Below are 20,208 nucleotides of genomic sequence, written 5' to 3'. Positions count from 1 at the left end.
ATATTTATACTTAATGTAACTGGTTTTATGAATTCATGTTTGTTATTATTATACATTTTGTGTGTATATACATATATATATATATATATATATATATATATATATATATATATATATATATATACACACACACACACACACACACACACACACACACACACACACACACACACACACACACACACACACACACACAGGTCCACTTTGTAAATTCAAAATGCTGAAATCTCGAATTGCAGTATTTTGAACTTCCAAAGTCGAATACTCACATTTCCGAAACCGGAAGTAGGGCGAAATGCAAAATACCGAAACACAGATATTTTGAATTTCTGCTTCTATTGATACGGAATGTGGATGTTTGGGTTTAATTTTGGTAAGTTTGTGTGTGTAAGTAAGTTGGTTTGGGAAGTGTGTGTTGTGACTGTTATGTGTGTGTTTGTGAGACTGTAAGATGTGTGTGTGTGTGTGTGTGTGTGTGTGTGTGTGTGTGTGTGTGTGTATGTTTGTGTGTGTGTGTGTGTGTGAGTTTCGTTTGTGTTACTGTTTTTGTGATCTCGGAGTTAGAATATATAAATGGGGGTGTGTGGGGGGAGCACATGGGAGGTGCAGGGGGGCTTGCCCCCCTGCTTATATGCAGTTTAGATTAGTTTGTTTGATTGTGGGGGGGGTTTGTGTATGTTTATGTGTGTACTGTATGTGTAGCGTGAGTACGGGATTTTGAATTTCGCGGTTGTGTGTTTTCGAGTTTGTGAGTTGTGGTTGGGTTTTCAGCTTTGTGGTTTCGGAATACTGAAATTTGAGATTTCAGTATTTCAGAATTACAAAGTGGACCCATATATATATATTTATATATATATATATATATATATTGTCAACACTTCAAAATACCGAGGCCATCGACATTTGAAATACCTACAATGCGGAACCGGCATCTCCGTACAGTGCTATCTTGGAGTAGTTGTATTTTAAGTTATGGGGGGGAGGTGGGGGGCAGATCCCCCCATGAGGGGTGCCTGCTAGCAGTGTTTAGGTAAGTGTTTGTTGTTTTTTACTTTTGTATTTCATATGCTTGACATTTCAAGTGTCGATCATATGGTCTTGGCCATATGAAATTCGCATATTGCAGTGTCGAACATATGAAGTAGATCCATATATGTGTGTGTGTGTGTGTGTGTGTGTGTGTGTGTGTGTGTGTGTGTGTGTGTGTGAGTGTGTGTGTGCGTGTTGTTGTTGTTGACATTCTATGAATTAACCTAATACTTAACTTGATTATATTTGTCAATTATGACCCAGTTTCCTGTCCGAGTATGATTATAAGGCATTTTCTTTTCATTTTGATATGCATTAAAGAAGTTTGTTTTTGTAAGCAAAACCTATTTTTTTTATTCCGTGGTACAGCCATCCTATATTAAATCTCATAATGACTATTACTTATCAGAACTTATTGGTGTGGTGATTTTTTTTGTTTTATATATGCGTGTTTGTGTGTGTGTGTGTGTGTGTGTGTGTGTGTGTGTGTGTGTGTATACATGTGTCATACCTCTCAACCTCTTAAAGCAAGAACTCTGGACAAAGTCATAAATAAAAGTGGGACAAAGGCTCAAATATAGGGACAATTTTAAATATTGCTCTTACAAACTTAGAAAGTAGATAGAATAGCAGGTTTTGCATTAGCATTAATTTTGTGAAGAGTGCGAAGTCTGAAACTCAGATGTCTGTTATTATTTTCTAACTTCAGTTTTTAATGATTTGCCACTAATTTGCTAGAAAACCACAATTTTATGAAAAATGGACCAAAAATATTAAGCAAAAATCTGGACATTCTGCAAAAATCTGTACAGTTGAGAGGTATGTGTGTATGTTTCATAACTATTGAAATGTAATGCTTTATGTATATGTGTGTGTATGTGTGTGTATGTGTGTTTGTGTGTGTGTGTGTGTGTGTGTGTGTGTGTGTTTACTTGAATTGTATTGTTTCTTGTGTTGTGAGTATGTATGTTTAACTGAATTACATTGCTTTTTGTGTGTGCATGAGGGTTTTAATTGCTGAATCAGCTTCACACTTGTTTGCAGGTGGATATTGCTGTGTATTGCAAAGATGATGTCTGAAATGTAGCATAGAGCTGACTTGCAGACTACATCATATGCCATCAAATTGATTGAAAGCTTTCTGACTGTACTTCTCCTCCAAAAAAGATACTGCCTGCTTTTACGTAAGTTAGTTGTTTCCCTGTGCACCCTAAATATTTGCATTAAACCCCATTAAACCCTGTGATATTTAACTCTCCCAAAATATTCAAAGTTATCTAAATCATATATAAACTTGAGTAACATGTGGATGTAATATATTAACTGTCATTCCTCTGTTATTCTTGATGCTGAAGTTTTGTGAGTAAAAGATACTGGATCTAAAACTTTTTAAGGGCTTGCTGCATCTTATGCGCTTACTCTCAATGCACTAAATTCTGTGAATTTCTTTCCTTCACCACACTATGAAAGGTTTGAATGCCAGTTGTAGTATTTCATGGTATCTGCTGTTAATATTAGTTATTGCTGCAGAAAACTCACTGTCCTGGTTAGCTCCAACCCTTGAGCAATTGGAGACCTTGAACCCCAACTCAGCAGGATCATACCACCCAGGTCCATCAAGCAAGAAAAATATATGAGACTTTGCAGACTGAGGGTGATACTGGGCTTTCATCATCCTCCCTTTTGTCTCTGTCTACCATTTGTATGTGTTACCTTCCATTTTCCCTTCCACTGTTGGACCACTACACCGTCGAAGTCTGTCTTGTCTCTGTTTTTTGTTTTGTCTTTAAAAATTCATTAACTCTTCCTAAACCCTGTCTCCTGCACATTCTGCCCTTTTTCCTTCCTCAACTTCCTTTGCTAAAGTCTATGTATTATACAAATTTGATTCGGATTGGTTATTGTATAACTTAACTTCAGGCCAACTGTAAATAATGTATAAAGTTTGGTGTGCCAATTTAACTATAAGTATATACAGCATCACACTGACAATGTTAACTTTATTAAAAATCATTGTTTAGGTAGGAAAGACAGTATAACATGTAAGGAATGACTGCTTGTTTCAAGCTATGCCATTTCCCTGACATCATGTCACTGGAAATACATTTTCCACAGCAGTTATGTGTAACACACATTCTATATCTCAAGCCACGAGCCACTAAATGAAATAGACTCACACGCTGACAGTTGTCCACTTGTCTACTACTTCTTGCCAGCTACAAAAAAAAAAAAAAAAAAAGCTGCCAAACTTTGCAGCATACAGTTTATAATAAATGTGATGGCAGGGAATGCGGTGACAATCCTTAACCCTTTTATTCTTTACTGATACCATGATCAGTGCTGACATGTGAGTACATTCTGATGGCTTATCAGTGCATTACCACTCAAGAAGCGGCGAGCGCAAACAGCATAAGTACGCCAGAAACATGATCTGCACCATTTTACACGATACCCTGCCTAAAACAACATTTCAATGTGCAGGAAAACACACTTATTGACATAACGGCAGCATCAATGTTTACATCTGCGCACAGGGAAGCGAGCGGTATTACCGCGAAAATGTGGTTACAATAATATGTAAGTACCCTTTAATTAAGTTACTTATTATTTTTGGAAGAAAAATCAATAAAAACAATTTGAGTAAAAAAAAAAAAAAAAATATATATATATATATATATATATATATATTTACCATCCTCTCACACCTCCTGTACAACCCTGCTAATATATTCCTTTTGTGTTATTCTTGTCTGCTTGTTCCCCATTTTTCAGCTGTCCTATTTTATCCTTTTCCAGTCTTATAAAATTCACAATAGGGAATCCCTATAAGGTTTAGATACACTGTGTTTCACTGGTTCAGAGCCAAGCTCAGAGCAAGATCTTGTGAAAAGTCCGTACAGATCAATGCTCCCTACCACTTACCAAAAATTGACAGCAGCATTAGAAACTTTACAGACATATGTATTTGTCTGCACATACTTGCAATTGTTTCATGTATGTTTATGACAACTCAGATATATCAAAGTGTACTGGGCAGTCTGTCGCAAAGCTTAGAAGTTCTAAAGTCAACACCACTTGATTGTACTTTGGGGCATGACATATAGATGTATTTGCAGCCTCCCTTTATGCATCTGCAAAGCATGGGACTATAAATTCCACCCTTCAAAATAATTTAGATGCTAACAGGTAGGTTGTTACTGTAACAACATGGTTCCACAGAGCTGCAGACTGGTTTTTATGATCCCTTCTTGAAGTATTTGCTTGTACTACAAATGATGACCTTGTAATTCTAGCTATAATGGAGAACACTGTGCCTTGGATAAATGCAAGTCCAAAATAGTGGTAAATACCCTTGGTAACAGTACAATAAGGTTCACTGCACATATGCTGTTGTAACAGTACTTTAAGGTTCACTGTGTATACCCTCTGGTAATAGTACTACAAGGTTCACTGTGCCTACCCTGTGGTAACAATATTATAAGGTTCACTATGCATAACCTATGGTAATAGTATTATAAGGTTCACTGTGCATACCCCGTGGTAACAGTACTTTAAGGTTCACTGTGCATACTCTGTAGAAACAGTACTATAAGGTTCACTGTGCACACCCTGTTGATATCACTGTTGCTGCACATTAAGTTATGTAGAGGTAGAACCTTTTACTATTCCAGATTGTGGGATTACTATAAGTTTCACTGTGCATACCCTGTGGTAACAGTACTTTGAGGTTCACTATGTATACCAGTACTATAAGGTTCACTGTGCATACCCTGTGATAACAGTATTTTAAGGTTCACTCTGCATACCCTATGATAACAGTACTATAAGATTCACTGTGCATACCCTGCGATAACAGTATTTTAAAGTTCACTCTGCATACCCTATGGTAACAGTACTATAAGGCCCCCTGTAGTAATAGCACTATAAGGCTCACTGCACATACCTTGTTATAACAGTGCTATAAGGTTCACTGTGCATACCCTGTGGTAACAGTACTATGACATTCACTGTGCATACCCTGTGGTAACTATACTCTAAGGTTCACTGCACATACCCTGTGGTAACGATACTTTAAGGTTCACTGCGCATACCCTGTGGTAACAGTACTATGACATTCACTGTGCATACCCTGTGGTAACGATACTCTAAGGTTCACTGCACATACCCTGTGGTAACGATACTTTAAGGTTCACTGTGCATACCCTGTGGTAACAGTACTATGACATTCACTGTGCAAACCCTGTGGTAATGGTACTATGAGGTTCACCATGTATGCCCTGTGGTAACAGTGTTGTAAAGATCACTGTGCATACCTTGTGGTAACAGCACTATAGGGTTCACTGCACATACCCTGTGGTAACAGTGCTATAAGGGTCACTGTGCATACCCTGTAGTAACAGTGCTATAATGTTCACTGTGCATACCTTGTGGTAAAACATTTTGTGCTAATTATTTGGCTGTTACTCCCCCCCTCCCCACACGCATACATTATTTTTGGCTTTGTCCAGAATTCTTGATGAAAGAAGTTGAGAGGTAAAGAGTATTGTTATAATGAACTACAACTGTTATTAAAGCACAGCATGTTGGATATTATTGTTAGTTATTTGTAGTTGTTCTTGACCAAAATGTACTAGTAAAGGAAAGGAAAAGGACATTTACATTACCAGCATTTTTAGAGATGAATGCAAAACTAGTATCTGCAATCTTGACCATAACGTATGTATGGTCCATTGTTCTCCATTATAGCCCTTAGGCTATAGACAGATAAACATTTAAAAACAGCCCATGGTAAAGATGAAATACTGCATAGTAAACCAGTTGAGTAAGTAAATGCATTTGGGAAATTTATTTAGTTTTTTATTGGCATTTGTTTACCGGGATAGCTAAGTGGTCTAAGACGAGCTAATTTTTAGTTGAGACCCGGGGAGAAAAGCTGCACAAAAAAACTTGATTAGAATATAAAAAGCACAAAGGTAAAACTGAATACAAAGTACTACATTTGGAATATATAAAGCACACAGTATAAACTTATTACAAAGTGGTTCAAAAATAATTGATATAGCAGTATGTGCAAGCGTTCTATCAAATTCTTAGCAAGCATATTATAGCAGAGATTGAAGCTTCAAATACATTTAGAGATCACTGGCAACCATGTTAAAGGAGTAATAGAATATAAAAAAGAAAAGCGGGGAAGATATAGGGAGCCTAAGGTGAGGAATTGATAGTAATTGGTGTAAGGGTGATAGGGTGAGAGCAATAAAGAACTAGAAAAGGAAGACAGGAGAGAGAGTTGCTAAATAGTAAAAGGAAAAGAGAGTGTCTAGTGGGTACAATACACAGAAAACACTCAGTATGAAGGAATCATCTGTATATCGCATGATCATCATAATAATCAATAACTAATTCTAAAAAAGGCGTTTAATGACATTATGCTACAAAGGCGTTAATCATATCAATTCTAGGATAATTAATCCCACCAAAAAGAATGCTCCTAGTTTGTTATAGAAATACTGTTAACATAATATCACACGTTTTTTTCTAATTTTCTTCTAATTCATTTTCTTATTTTGACATGGTGTCTAAACTGAATTCATTGGGAAGGAAGTCACATTGAATAATACCAGCAACAGTTCTGGCCAAGTTTATAACTTCACAGGTGAGCCTCTTCTGCCCTAAATTAACTTTTCTGTTGGGCATCCTGATCATATTAAAGCTAAGAGTATTTCCTTGGAGGGAAGGATGCAGGATTTCTGATTAATCTCCAGATACTGTAGTCCCATATAGTAATCCTGAAAACCAAGTAAGTTCAAGCTAACAGCTGCATTGTACCTTACAAACCCAAATTCCATCAACTTCTGATTTAGATGTCTAGATAACAGGAAACTGATGTAGTTTATATGAATCTTAAATTCTTGTGCTTCTCCAGCTAATTGAAAGTGCTAGAAATTGAGTATATCTTCAAGTACAGTATCTTAGGGCTTGGCTTAAAAATTAACTGAGAATTTCTGATAGTCTGGAATGTTACATCACAATGCATTGTTTGAATGATGCAACATAGGTATATATTGTCACAAGTGTCATGTCGTCAAGGGAACTGAGGTGTTTGCTTTTATTCGTTTGCTTATTTCCATATGCATGTATGCATTTCTGTGTGTGTGTGTGTGTGTGTGTCCATATGCATGTATGTATTTCTGTGTGTGTGTGTGTGTGTGTGTGTGTGTGTGTGTGTGTGTGTGTCCATATACATGTATGTATTTGTGTGTGTGTGTGTGTGTGTGTGTGTGTGTGTGTGTGTGTCCATATGCATGTATGTATTTCTGTGTGTGTGTGTGTGTGTGTGTGTGTGTGTGTGTGTGTGTGTGTGTGTGTGTGTGTGTGTGTGTGTGTGCGTGCATGTCTGTGTCTGTGAATGTACTTATTATGTCTACATGCAGCATGTATATGTTCATGCTGATAAGTGACCATTTTCTCACATGGCCAATCTCAGTATTTTTGTACTACATTTACCAGCTGTTGACTGCAACTGAGGGAAGGCTTCACATACTCTCTAAGCTCTGTGGAAATTTGCATTCATGGGGCTTAAGTTATAGTATGTCCAGTTTCACTCCAGTCCCTGCCTTGTGCTGAATGCAACATTGTTGTCTTCTTAGTACTGGCAGCTGAGACCATTCCATTACCTAGTTAAGGCTTGATTACTAACTTTTCCTTTATACTGTTGACAGTGGCTTCATCTTGGAATAACAACAATGCCACCATCTCAAATAATTGCTTGGAGATTTCTCACTGAAGGTATGTTATTTGATAGTGGGGTCATACACAGGATGCAGTGAGATCTTCTTCAGCATCTATCTAGATTATATGATACTATTCCAAGCTTTGTTGTGGATATGCCCTGTCAGTCTCATCACTGCTGTATGTTATCTTGCTTGTGATGGCATTGTCTGCCTGATGGAATTGCTTGACTCTGGTGGACCTTTTATTCTATCTATTACTGAGGGACTGCTGCACTTCAGTCAATTAGTGGGAACTGATTGTGAGACTGAGAAGGTATCAACATCAGTTTAAACTTTCAGTGCCTAAGACTTCTCAGTGCCTGTGGGGGGCAGTGCTTTTGGCTGAGAAGTTCCTTAAAAAGGAAGTTTTTATTTACACAAGGCAGGGTCACTCTTGCTATACAGCTTTTATATGAGCCTTTCTTCTTTTTTTGTAACAATTGTCATCTCGTCGTCACTGGTGTCACATGAATGACATTGCAACCTGTTTGTTTTATGTTGATGCAATACTCCCCTTTTCTGCATAGGCATACTCTTTCTCATAGCTGTAGCAGGCTTAGTATGGCACCCCTCAATGCTAATTTGAAGAAAAAGAAGGATCAAGTCTCCAATCCAGCACTCCTCTCTAGATGGAGAAGCACCAGGCCCCAATGCCTTTTGCTCCCATGTTCCACATAGGTTCATAGGTTCATAGGTGTGTACTAGGCTAATGGCCCTGGAGCCTTTACAAGTCTAGCCCATAGGATTACCCTGGCATCGTGCCACCCGACCTTAGTTCCCAATGCCTCTGTCGAGTAAAGCCATTGGAGTGATCCCTGGGATCCCTGAGAGCAAAAAAAAAGAAAAAAAAACAATCTGGCACTCATTCCTTTTCTGTTAGGTTTTTAATGTCCTCATGCACTACATGAGTAAAAAAAAGTATGTTCTTTGATCTGGCATTCCTTCCCTTCTTAGGAGGAGTACCTCATTATCTGCTCCAGTCCTCATGTTTATTTGAGGAGCGTTAAATTGAAAAAAAATCATGGATCTGCCGATCATGTCCCCTGACACCTTGCACCTAGGGAGGCTGCCCCCTTCATCCCATCCTAAATATGCTTCTGCTCTCTCTATGATTATCTGCAGCATTATATGTGAACATTACTGTGAGATTCTGTGCTGTGGTATAATATGAAAAGCAGCATCTGTTTGGCAAATTAACATGACATACACTAAAATTATTCTGTGGCAGATAAAGATATGTGGGAAAAACTTAACAAAAGATAATACAAAAACTGAGAAGGTGAAAGCTATTTATTAGGGATACAAGCACTGAAAATAGTTCTAGTCCTTTTAGTTTTATATACACAAGTTGGGCATATTGTTATCAGCAAGAGAAGAATTTATGGACCAAAATTAATAAAGAGTTAAAGGAATTTATTTGGGAGGGGACGAGGACAAGAATTAACTGGAATAAGAAGAAGATGGTTAAGGAGTGCCCAATCTGAAGGGTTGCTTTCACTCTGTACATATATATATATATATGTGTGTGTGTGTGTGTGTGTGTGTGTGTGTGTGTGTGTGTGTGTGTGTGTGTGTGTGTGTGTGTGTGTGTGTGTGTGTGTATGTGTGTGTGTGTATAAACCACAAGCAGAAAATGATAAGTCAAAGTGGAAAGGGATGAATGATGAAACATGAAGGGACTTAAAAAAAAAAACAGACTAAGCTTTTGGATGCAGACCCTTAATGAGAATAACAACAACCATACAGAATATTAAAAGCAACAGAAAGTATTTTAAAAATTAAGCCAACAGCACAACAGAGACTGGAGTTATGATGACTGCAAGTAAGGGCATAGAAAATAAGGAAGAGCGGGTTGGAATTTATTGGAGAAAATTAGCAAAAGAGCCAAGGTGGTGAGAGCAAATAGCTATGACAAGTAGAATGGTAATAGAGTGTGATGAGGCCACATGGAAGTCTGAGCTACAGGTTATAGACTGCCTTCCTACCAGGATTAATATCTGAGTCTAGTAAAAGAGAAGGGGAGAGGGAAGTGCTAAGTGAAAGAGGAGCAGTGGCTACATTTTTAGTTGAGATAAGAATAAAAGCTGCTATTATAAAAGGATATCTATAATATACTGCATGATATCTGTAAGAATTGATCAGAAGAGGTTAGGAAAGATTGGGACGAGGGTATGGCAAAGCAGTAAAGGGACAGTGGTAAGACATATGTATGGCATCCAAGTATGCAAGGAAGTCATGAAGATGTAGGATTCTTTTCATGAAAGTGTCTGCATAGGTATTTTATTCCCTAGGCAATCTTCAGAGATTTTTTTAGGAATTGGTGGAGGTTTTATAGGAAAGACAGAAGTTTGGAATATTTTATTAGAGAATGTAATGAGTTGGCTGAGTTTAGATTTCCTACAGAATACTTTGTCAGAAATGGTGCAGAAGCAAGTGATTGTAACCAAGGACATGATCTTTTCAGCTGGGATGCAAAACTGAATTGCCTATACATAGTAAAGTTTTGGTAAGTTAAATGCTGCTGGCTGCTGAAAACAATTACTAGAAAGTGGAAACTAGAATTTACACCAACCATAACTAAATTACTGAACATTCTAAAGGAGATAAAATAATTTTTGGTTGGATCATTAGAAAAGGAAAGGATCTAATTACATAGAAATTAATGGAATTTGTTGGAACAGTACATACATAGGTTCATAGCTTCATAGGTTGGTACTAGGCTATCACCCCTAGGGCCTATACAAGCCTAGCCAAACAATTCCCCAGATATTTCTTCCCACAAAATTTACTTCCCTGGACTGACATGATCCGCGGGGGTGAATTTCTTATCTCCCATCCAATCGTCAAGGTTCCTTTTGAAGAGGGCCAAGGAGGCGCTCTGCTTGACATGTATGGGCAGTCTATTCCATAGTATGGGAAGTCTCTGTGACAGGAACCTATACCTCCAGCATGTTTTGTTCATTGTGATGACAAGGTGTAGATCCCTGGAGTGTGTGACTCTGAGGGACTGAGATTTCTTTAAGTGGAGCATGTTCAACAGCTCAGGGTTTGACATGGTCTTGTATGTTAAGCAGAGATCGTCTCTGAGTAGATGATATGCCAGAGAGTATAGCTGGAGTTTTTTTAGACTGTCAGCATAAGGCATCTGCTTTAGGCCTGTGATTCTTTTAGTGAGGAAATTCTGCGGCCTTTCCAGCTCTTGCAGATGTCTTGTGAGGTACATACCAAATGGGGAATTGTATTCTATAATGGGTCTCATGATGGATGAGTACAGTGGGACTATGACCTCCTTTTTTCTGGATGAAAAGCCCTTAGTGATGAGGTGTGCCACATAGAAGGATTTCCTGACTGTTGTAGCGATGTGGTTATCGAAGGTGAGATCAATGTGCACCTGTGTCCCTAAGTCTCTCATCACACTTTCAGTGTTTAGTGTACTGCCACCTATGTGGTAATTCATGGGTACATGTTTTTTCCCAAAGAGGATAACTATACATTTCTTGGCATTAAGCTTGAGCCCATGGCTCTGGCACCAAGCATCTGTTTCTGTAAGGCCCTTTGTAGAATATCCACATCATTTTGGAATTCAATAATGACTCCCAGTTTGCAGTCATCTGCGAACTTTGTTAGCCAGGGTCCCTTAATGTTGGCTTGTACTTCAGAGAAGTAGATGTCAAACAAGAGCTGTCCCAGGACTAAACCCTGAGGTACTCCACTTGTCACTTGTCCGGAGTTGGATTTGGAGTCGGCTACTTTTACAGTCTGGGTTCTGTCAGTAAGCCAGTTGGCAACCCATTGAGCGACATAGGGATTTATGCCCAGCTTAGTAAGTTTATCTATGATTCCAGAGTGAGGGATGGTGTCGAAGGCCTTGGCAAAGTCCAGATAGGCTGTGTGGACTGCCTTACCCTCGTCCATAGCTTTGGAGACTGATTTGAAGAAGTCAATCAGGTTCGGGAGACAAAATCAGCCCTTCACAAACCCAAACTGGGTGGGGTACAGTGTTTGAAGGTTGCCAATGTCTTTGTTTACAAGTTCCATGATAATGCATTCCATGCCCTTGCAGATCAGACTCTCAGGCTCATCAGACTGATGGGAAGTTAGTTCCTGGGATCCAAGGTGGAACCCCCCCTTGTGGAGTAGGATAACTGGAGCTGTGCGCCACTCAGTGGGCATGAAACCTGAGGTGAGGCTATGATTAATCATGACACTTAGGTGAGGTGCCAGTTCATTTTGTAGTTCATGTAGTACACAGCCTGGAATGTCATCTGGTCCCATGGATGCTGTATTCTTAGCTTAGGAGCGTGCAGTTTCTACCTGTGTGGCCATGATTACCGGAATTTGGCAATCTTTTGGTATTGAGATGGGCACTTTAGGGTGTGTGAGTGGGGTGAAGTTGGCACTAAATCAATCTGCCAGGATATTGGCAATATCCTTGGGATCAGTATATTTAATGCCATTCTGTTGTAGCTCAGAGCAGATCTGAGCATTGCCATTTAGATTCTTGACATAACTATAGAATGCCTTGTGGTTGTCTTTGGAATCTTTGGCAATTTTGTTTTTGTAACTAGCTTTGGAGGATTTTATGAGGGATCTCAGCTTCTTACTGAGGCTGGTAAGGGAGTTTTTTGCATCCTGGGATTTTCCTCTTTTCTGCAACAGTTTGTTCTTTCTGTTGTATAGTTTGTTTATGGCAGGGGACCACCAGATTGGCTTCCATTTTTTGGAGGAGAGTGTCTTGGTTTTATTTGCGATGGCACAATTCATGCACAAGTGGATGTACTCGTACAGTGTCTTAGTGTAGGATTCAGCAGTCAAACTTTCAGCTTCCGTCTGCATGGGTGCCATGAAGTTTGTCACTTCTGACTTAAGTAGCATGATGTTGGCTTTGGAGAAGTTTTTTTACAGAGGCTTCCTTACTGGGGGATGGGGGTGGGATGTGGATGTCAAGGGTGATTTGCTTATGGTCAGACCTGACAAATGAGGGGGTAACCACTGGTATGGAGCATCTATCTCCCATGTTGGTAATGACCAGGTCTAGGATATTAGAGCCCCTGGTGGGACAATGGATTAGTTGATCCAGGGAGTTGGAATTTATGAATTCCAAGAACCGTTGGGAAAAGGTGTTGGTACCCAAGTAGTTTTCCCAGTTAATGGCAGGTAGTTGAAATCACCCAGTATTAGGGTGTTTGGTTGTATCTTAATATTTTCCAGTATGTTGAGAAAGGTGTAGTGAGAATCTTGGGGTATAGTGGGGGATCTGTAGCAAGCTACAGTTTGGATTGCAGTCTTACTTAGTGTTAGTTGCACTTGGAGAATTTCAGATGCATTGTGTTGGGCAACTAGCTTGAAGGTTTGAATATCCTTGGTGAATATGGGCACTCCTCCACCTTTAGTGTTTTGGTCTTGGTTTGGTGGCTGAAAGTGTAGTAAGAGTTGTAGCCTGGTATTGCAGGGGTGCTCTCTGGACTCTTGAACCAGGTCTCAGTTACTGCACAGATATCGATGTTCTCCATTTTAGGAGTGCCTCGAGAGAGACTGCATTTTGAGGTTTAGACTTCTAGCATTGAGTAGCATTACCTTCAGATTTTGCATGCTTGCATCTGTTACGGTGGTGGTTTTGTCCTTTGAACCTTGCCTAAAAAAGGCACTATAGGGGTGGCAAGAGCTTTAGCCAGTAACCTGAATCCCACGGGTGACAGATGCAGACCATCTCTGGCAAACATCGTGGTTTGTCGATCATGTCATCCAAGGCAGACAGATACTGGATCCCCTTTGATTGACACCAGAAGCTTAGCAAATTGTTGAAGTCAATCATTTTGTCCTTATACTGTGGTATCATTCTGAGTGAAGGCAGGATGCTACTCAGGGCTAGGATCATACTTGCCTGGGCCACATGATCCGAGAGCTCTTCCATGTCTCTTTTCATGTAGTCCAGGGAGGTACATCTCAAGTCATTCACTCCAACATGGACAATGACAGAGTCATATTTGTACTTGTTGTGGAGTGACTTGAGTGCATGCATTCTGTGGTGAATCCTGGCACCCGACAAGCAGCTGACTGTAATTTTCTCCTTGCTCAGCCTGGTGAGTGGGACATCAGTGTGCTTGACTATAGAGTCACCTATGACTAAAGTGTTGGGTATGTTGTCTTGCCTTAGGGTCTTTTGTTGGGTGGCACACTGGTGTTGTGAGCTATGTGTCACTTTGGTTGTGAGTGGTGTTTGTTTGCATTTCAACTTTGGAGGTCCTTGTTGTTTGGGCAGGTTAATGTTAAGGGCCTCTGCATATGTGGGTTTAGTGCTGCCATGTGTTGGTGTTGATGGTGTGAATTTTGAAGGGCTATGTGTTGCTTGAGGTGTAGTGCAGGTGTTAACCTTCTCCTCCTGACTGTCTAGCACAACCTTGACTGGAGAGAGCTTTGCTTCCAGTTTGGCTATGTAAGTGCATCTCTCACAGGTTGTAGTGTTGGGTGGTAGGAGGAGAGGGTTGTCTGTGTACATCAGGCATTTGCTGCATTGCCCCAGTATGCCCAGATTCACCAAGTGGACAGGAGAAATCACTGGAAGCTAACCCTGGGACATGCTTGTTTAGGTGCTTTTTTGTAAAGTACAAGAGCTGTTTTCCCTTGCCTTTGCAAGGTACTTTGCAATTATAGGCTGTTTATGCCTACAATTAATTTCTCCTTATTAACAAGGAGAGTTGAGTGCTTGTATCAGTTTAAGGCTTCCTAGTGCTTTTCAGCAGGTTCTAGAGCAAGTGCTAGTCACAGGAGTTCAGATTTTAGTGCTACTAATGAGAAACCAGCTAGTTCTAAGCAAAATTTTGAAGAGCAGACTTTCTGGCACTTGGAATAGTTTAATCGTGGCCCCGCTGTGTTGCACGAAGGGAAAAATGTGCAAAACAAGCATTTCTAGGCCAGAAAGTTGAAAGGGATAGAAATCAGCCCACAATGGCTAATAAAATTACAATTTTAGAGCTGGAAACCACTCCTCTAGTGTTAATTAGGCAGTAAAATGCTCACCACTCCCACTGATAAGCAGTAGGACTTCCCTCTACCACAGCAAGGTCTGGATAGCTCTGAACACAGAAAATAAAGTCCTGAAACCAGCAAAGCCTGGGATCTGGACTATACTAGCTAGGAAAGGTGGGAAATGAGCAAACAAGATAGTATTTTTTTTTTTGTTAAAACAGGCTAAACACTCCAATAATACAGTAAATAAACACAGAAAAGGCTAATGCACTTGAGTGTGTAGCCCTAAGCAGTAAATGCAATTAAAATTCTACAAAATTAACAATTTAAAACGTTTTGAATGAAGCAAGGCAAGTGCACAACTGAAAAATGATTTAAGAGGCAGTAATACAGTAGAATAAGTAGCTAGTCTACATATACAGAAAAGTCTATATACAGAAAAGCAGCTAAAAACACACTAAAACAATTCAGATGCAGTGCAACCTAGAGTACTTGAGTTGTAGCAATATTGAGGCAAATACAGTTTTAATAAATGTACTAAAATATCCTCTATATTTCCAAAATGTTTGAGAAGCACAGTCAGAACACAAGGAGATTCAGGCGACATTTTGTTTTTTGTAAGAAAGGGAGAAAGGAGGAACAGAAGGAAAGAAACTAAGTGGGTTGGCCTTCTCAGATGTTCTCTCTGTATTAGGTAGAATGAACTAATGACACTAGACTGGGAGGAGTGTCCCAGACCAACTTTACAGTAAAGTCGGGCAACTGCAAAGCCACCAAGTATAACACCAACAGGGAGGGAGGGTGCGCACCAACACTACAGCTAGTAGCCTACACTCTTTTAGACAGTAAACACTACAAAAATGTTTATCACAGCAGTGAGCCACAAAATGAATGTTTTGAAACAGATAAAGGAGCAAGGAGACTCTACAGAATGCTATTAACTGCAAACAAATCAGTTATATGATACACTCCTTGGCAGGAAATCAGAACAAACAAATAGGTGCTTAACAAGTACAGAAAGTAGCAATAAAATACAGTAAAAAGTATGCAGCAGGCAGTAAAAGGTGCTATATATAAATTGCTAGAAGCAATAACCAGTATAAATAAGCCAAAAAAACAGGAAGAAGAGGAATAAAATTCAAGGACAGGAAGGGTTTAAGCAATTTATGCAATGCTGGAGTGAGTGATAATTGATAAATAATGAAAAAATATGTCTAATGTGCCAAGTAAAGAAAAATGGTTACAATGGTTTATTCCCCTTTCAATAGCAGTATGTGAACCCATATCATTGTTGAAAATGTGAGAAGTTAATAAAGGAGTTAAAATATGTGACATGTATGCAGTGTTAAATGTTATATATTTTTTACCATTACTGTTGTCTGTTGCATTGTTTGTGATGCAGCATTTTCTCCAGGATCTCTGCTGTAACCCAGTCCTCCACTCTATATATATATATATATATATATATATATATATATATATATATATATATTATATATATATATATATTATATATATATATTTTATATATATATATGGTTCTAGGTCATATGATCGACAGCCACTTTCACCGACAACAGAAACATCGACACCACATTATCGACAAACCATAAATACGACACCTCACATGCCCGACAAACAAGTAACCGACGATCCACAAACACGAAACCCCATACACTGCACACACCACAATAACAACAATCAACTAGCAAAACACATCCCCTTATCCAAAAACCACACACAGAACACAAGCACACCAAAATCCTCACAAACCCACACTAAACCTCACACACGCAACTATGTCCAACCCTAACCCAAACCCTTACCCTAAGGTCCGTCACTATCGCACACTCAGCTAACCCGCGCCCTAACCCTAACTCACTTAACCCACCCCTAACCCAAAAAATACCACTACCGCACACTTACCTAACCCGCGCCCTAACCCTAACTCACTTAACCCACCCCTAACCCAAACAATACCACTACCGCACACTTACCTAACCCACGCCCTAACCCTAACTCACTTAACCCACCCCTATCCCCACAGACTGTCACTATCCACACTTACCTTACTCGCACCCTAACGTCCGTCACCACCGCATACTCACACAGCCTTCTTTCCAACTCACTATCCCTGGCGTCGGCGTTTTCATCCGTAGCGTCGGTCTTCCGAGTGTCAATCATCTGGCGCCCACTAATCCGTTGTCGGTTATATCGGCTGTCGATCTTCTAACCTAGACCCATATAGATATATATATATATATATATATATATATATATATATATATATATATATATATATATATATATATACATATATATATATATATATATATATATATATATATATATATATATATATATATATCTATATATATATATATATTGTTCTCTTCAATACATCTAATTTTCATAACATCGAAACTCAAAACACTGAGACCATAACATCGAAAACCCAAAACACTGAAAACAAACAACATCAAAAACTCAGAACACTGAAACTTTGCATCACAACATCAAAAACTACAAAGCACAAGTAAATAACATCCCCTCCACCTATAACAACACCAAACTAACAAACACACTTTTTACTACATTTCTGCAGGGGGGCAAGCCACCCCCCTGCAGCCCCCATATGGATGATACCACAGCCCACTAAAATTAAATATACCAACTCCGAGATTGCGCTACAATGGAAATAAATTAATTTCTTAACACCACTGTATCACGATCACCACAATCACCATATAGAACATACACATAATGTCTAAATCACTTACCTGTATGGCCTAAAAACACATACAGATTGACAAAATAAACACTATATAAATGGTATAAATTCCTACACTATATATAAAATAACTATATAAATAAAAAATACATCTTATATTGATAACACAAGATTAACAGATTAAACTATAAAATTTACATGTTTGATGATACCTTGATGTTATACATCTTCAGTGTTAAGAAATTCAGTGTTATGAGTTTTCAATGTTTTGGGTTTTTGATGTTATGGTCTCAGTGTTTTGAGTTTCGATGTTTTAAGAATTATATGTTTTGAAGGACAACTATATATATATATATATATATATATATATATATATATATATATATAATATAAAAACGACCACCAACCACAGTGAGCACCAAGGTCCTTCCAAACAAATGTACAACACATACAAAAAACAGCTGATGGACCCAGAAATGACAGCAAGGCTTGTAGATGAACCCGTCTTTAATTCACAAAAAATAAGGACATAAGCGCTTTCGTAGTATCAGTACTTCATCAGATGTAAATCACATTAACAAAACCCCTCCTTAAATACCATTGAAAAAAGTCACATGTATCACATCATTTGTAAATTAAAGAGACAAGCACTATAGGGTGGGAGGGTGGCCTAATGATTAAGGTGTTTGCTTTACAAACACAAGGTGCAAGGTTTGAGTCTCACAAGGGATAATTGGCTAAGCTTAAAATGGCTCACAAGGGCAGTTGGCTTAGTATGAATCTATGAATCTATAAGCAACGACACTTATAAAAACATGAAAAACTGTTAAAAACATTATTTCATACCATAATTAATATATCAATATCTAAATTAATTCATTAAAACAATAACATTCACAGAAGCACACATAAAAACATGTGCAAATAACACTTTAAAGCACTAATACATAACATACTACCTAAAACAATTCATTTCCTCTTAAGGGCTCTAGCCTTGAGTTTAGGTCTCAGTGGAACTCTGTCATTCAGGCCATGCCCAAAATCCCCTCTCATCCTAATTGTCCACGTCGACTCCAACTGCTCTGTTTAATTTCTAATATCTCCCTTTCTATTACTTTCTATAACTTGTCCAATTACTAAAAATTTAAAATAATGTGTTGTATCAGTCTCAGATACATGTTTAGAGAGAGCACTCACTGTATCATTCTTACTTATGTGGTAGTAGTGTTCCCTAATTCTGTCCTTTAATGCTCTATCCATCTTATCAATGTAGCATTTTTTACATGTGATACAGTGTGCCAAATAGACAACATGGGGAGTATTGCATGAGGCTTGAACACTGAACCTATAAATTCTACCCTGATCGGTATGACTAAACACCCCACTACTATCTATATATTTACAAGCTTGGCAATGTCCACACGCTGAGGTACACCCCCCATGTACACTTTGGGGTAACATAACCGTCTCTTAAGAGAACACATATTTTTATAGACAAATGATGGTCTTACATCAACTGTGTCAGTGATATCACTATCTGTAGTCAAAACTCTCCAATGTTTCTCTATAACTTCCTTGTAAAGTCTGACATCTCTGGAGTAGGACAGACAGACTTTCAGTTCACTGTTCCTACCCAATTCTTTTCCAGTTCTCTTCTCATACTTCTCTCCAAAATAAGGCCTGGCTCTAATATCTCTTAACCTAACTACTTGTTCAATGTTTTCATTGATCTCATGATGTCTGTATCCCCTTGATACTAATGCATCCTTCAGTAGCCCAGTCTGTATGTTAAAGTCAGATTCTCTCACACTTAATCTAGAAGCCGTGAAAGTCTGACTCCTGATCACACTTCTGAAGACATGTGGTGGATGCATACTTTCTTTATACAACATATGATTGCAATGGCAAGGCCTCTTATGTAATTCTGTATAAATATGTCCATCAGTATTACAGATTACTCTAACATCTAAAAAAAAAAAAAAAAAAAAAAAAAAAATATATATATATATATATATATCTATATATATATATATATATATATTTATATAAAATGAGACACAACTATAAGGTTTTGCCACTGAAAGCAGTTCGTAAACCAAAAAAGCACAAACAGAAAAAGGAACACGAACTGCTACCAAAGCTGAATGAATCCTGTATTTAAAACCACCTATAATGAATAAGACTTAAAACTTAAAATTCTTCTGTCAAGACCAACTGACTGGTAGGTAGGATAAGCGCTTTCGGTTTCCACCTTTTTCAAATCCTGTTTGTAAGTCAGTGTTAGATTAAATAGTATTTCCTTCCTCTAAGACTCCCGAATGAGCAACCAGTCAGAGTCAACCAAATAGACACACCTTCAGTAAGTCATTCATTCACTTTCTTAGAGCCCGCCTTTTGAGTATGGGCTTAATAGGAACAATTTCATTCAATCCTGGCTCAAGGTTAGATTGTAGGTCCATGATCCACTTACATTCTTCAATTTCCATGCGATTTACAACATCGCCTCCCCTAGGTGTGTCAAAAAGTCTTGCCAACACCATAAATTTTATAGGAATGGTTTGTATTTGTTTTAATATGTCCAAAAAGAGCATTCATCATCACCTTATTATTTATGCTCAGGTTGTATCTTAACACACGTTCCTTGAAAATCCTATTTGTTTTGCCTATGTAGAAGGCTGTACAGCACTTGCATTGTGCAACATGTAT

This window comes from Protopterus annectens, chromosome 8.part0 (genome assembly GCF_019279795.1).
Source record: "Protopterus annectens isolate FY-2018-M chromosome 8.part0, PAN1.0, whole genome shotgun sequence".
NCBI classification, from domain to species: Eukaryota; Metazoa; Chordata; order Ceratodontiformes; family Protopteridae; genus Protopterus; species Protopterus annectens.
Note: the sequence above shows the minus strand (reverse complement) of the source record.